Genomic DNA, 2740 nt, shown 5'->3' with positions numbered 1-2740 from the left:
TGGCGGCGGGGGGAGGGGCGGGAGCGGGTTTGTTGCCGTCTCACGCTGTAAAATGGAAGGGGGATTTACCTCGGCTGGCTGCGCGTCCCGCGTTTGCCTCCTCCTTTCCCGTTTTAGCGACGGGAAGGAGTTGTTTTCTTTCTGGGGTGGAGGGCGGGCTGGTTCAAACTTTTCGGGGATGGCGCGGCCATCGCCGCGGCCGTGGTTTGTGTTGTGCGTGTAAAGAAATAATCCCGCTTCTGGGAGCTCGTCGGGGTGCGCCGAGTGGTTTTGGAGAGAGTAAAGGGAAAACAGCGTGATCGAGGCCGTGTGTTTGAGCAGTAAGAGCGATTTTGGCGTGGTTCTTAGCAGCATTGTCAGAAAAGGGCTTATTTCTCGCGGGTTTTTCCCGAGGAGTCAGTGTAGTTTCGCTGTTATTTTTGCAGTGGCATCCTAGTCCACCAGAGTGTTTTCTTTCCTATTATAGTTGAGTCTGTCTACCAATAGAAGAGCTTGATTTGGAAATTACCTGCCTGTTTCTCAGGCGGCTCTTTGTTATTCAGGCTGCCCCATGTATTTAATGAGAACTCCCTTTGTTATCTCTGGGCCCAGAAACGGAGGGTCAGATCCCTTAGGTTAAAAAGAGAGCTGAAACCACAGTACCGTGATAGATTTTGGCTGTAAGGGAAGGAATAGAACTTGCACAAGTTTCCTACAAACTAGGGCCGGATGTGCCTCTTGCAGACACTGGGACTGAAAACAAGGCCTTTTAGCTGTGCATGAATTTTCTTTTTACTTTTTCAGGGCAAAAATACTAATAAAAAAAAGTGGGTGATACTTTCTCACTTAAGAGGTGTCAAGTTTAAACCCCGAATCCTTGTGAAATGAAAGAAAAGCAGTTATTTAAAGGGATTTACCTGTGTGGAAATTGAGCACTGTGATAAGAAGAGCAGTCCAAGGCACAGTTTGGCTTGTTGACATTATAGTATTTTGTTAGGAGCTGAAACATGCTTTGATTTAGCTGCACTAATACACTCGGGAGGAAAAGAAGAGACTACATATTGAGAGTGCTGTTGCCCATTTTATGTGGCCTCTGAAGGCAATGCTGAATACCAGGCCGTTGGTCTTAATTTCAAAGGCTCTGAATTGCTATGTAGGTATCAATCATTTCAAATACAAAACAAAGGACTGTAAATTGCAAAGTGAGCTATCTACTGCTTGGTTAAGAGGTGAATTAACATGTGGCAATATCTGTGTGCACCTCAGTCCCATGATGGTGGCATAAAGCAGCTAAAGCTGCCTCCAGACAAATTCCTGTCATCCCCCAACGATTGAGTTTCTCTTGATCACACCAAGTGTAGTCAATGATGGCAGGGTTTGCCCTGTCTGTACAGATTATAGGAGTTGTGCTTGGTCAGTAAGCTGTTGTGAGAAGGAATCCATCAAGTTTCCTTTCTTTCACCTGTCACTGAAAGGCTTAGTAAACTTCATAAAAAGTCTTTGCTGTGAGGCTCTATTGTAATGGCTGCAAGAAGCACAGACTTAATTTGGACCCAGTGTATCATGCTGCACTTGTCAAGAGTGCACAGCTCAATCTGATGAAAAAAAAAAGGGGTTTAACCTACAAAGGCTTTGTTTTCATCCTGTGTAAGGGAAAAACAATAGTACCTACCATTTCTTTTTACTCGTGTTGCCTTTTGAACACAAACAGATGCTAGTTCTAGCAAATCAGTTGCACATAAACACCAAAAGCCAATTTAATTAAACATAGTCTAATTTCTGAAGTGCTATGAGCTTCTATTGCCAAATCTAGGTTGCCTTTAAACAGTAATGACAACTTAGACTGCTTTAGTCTATAGAGTTAGATCAAAAAGGCTTGAATGCTTTTAAAAGCTTGTTTGTTACACTTGGAAACTCTGCAAATGGAAAATACAGCCATGTTTTCATTTTCATTTCATTTGAAAAGTGCCTTATTGACTGACCTTAGTTGTGTTTGTTAGCTTCACTTCTGTATTGGTGCTTCATCAGTGTTCTTTGAGATGCTTCAGAGGATACTTTATGTGGGGAAGTGGGCAGAGAAGTACTTGCTTGGCCTCATGAAAAATGTAAAGACTAACAGTGGAGATACTCCTGTAGTGTTGATGAAGATAGAACTAGGTTTGGTAGCTAAGCAGGAAGAAGTGCTCAACATAATAGTTAAGGCAGGTCCAAAGTCCCATCTGTTGTGTGTGACTTTTCTTGGACGTCATAGATACCTGATTTAAATTCTGTAGATAAAAATTTTAGTCCTAAGAATTACAGCCATTTTTCCAAATCCTAAAAAAGCTCAAGTATTTTGGCTTTTGATGCCTTACTCTAGCTTGAATGCTTTCAAAGCAGTACAAATGAAGGTAGGTTCTTTTAAAAAAACCATAATTGGCAGTACTTGATAATCAATACTGCTTTGTGGCAAATAACAGAAGCCTGTTGAAAGAATTGTAAGTTATTGGCAAGGAATATTCTAGGCAATTTTTACTGTTTCTATATTCTGTAATAAACTTCAGGTTTCACTGTGTCATTCCTTCAAAAAGAGAGGGAGAACCCACCTTTGTACACTCGTGTAGCATCACTGGCTTCTGGCCAGATGCAGAAGTGTTCACCTTTTAGCAGTTGGTCCTGTTTTCTGACAATGCTGCTGAGCTGTATACCAGTCAGCATCTTGTGCTTTTCCTTAGTACTTCCTGAATCTAAATAGCTCTTATGTCTTTGGAATTTCAGGAAG

This window comes from Chaetura pelagica, unplaced genomic scaffold, assembly GCF_000747805.2.
Source record: "Chaetura pelagica isolate M959 unplaced genomic scaffold, ChaPel_1.0 scaffold420, whole genome shotgun sequence".
NCBI classification, from domain to species: domain Eukaryota; kingdom Metazoa; phylum Chordata; class Aves; order Apodiformes; family Apodidae; genus Chaetura; species Chaetura pelagica.
This window is presented reverse-complemented; position numbering follows the sequence as displayed.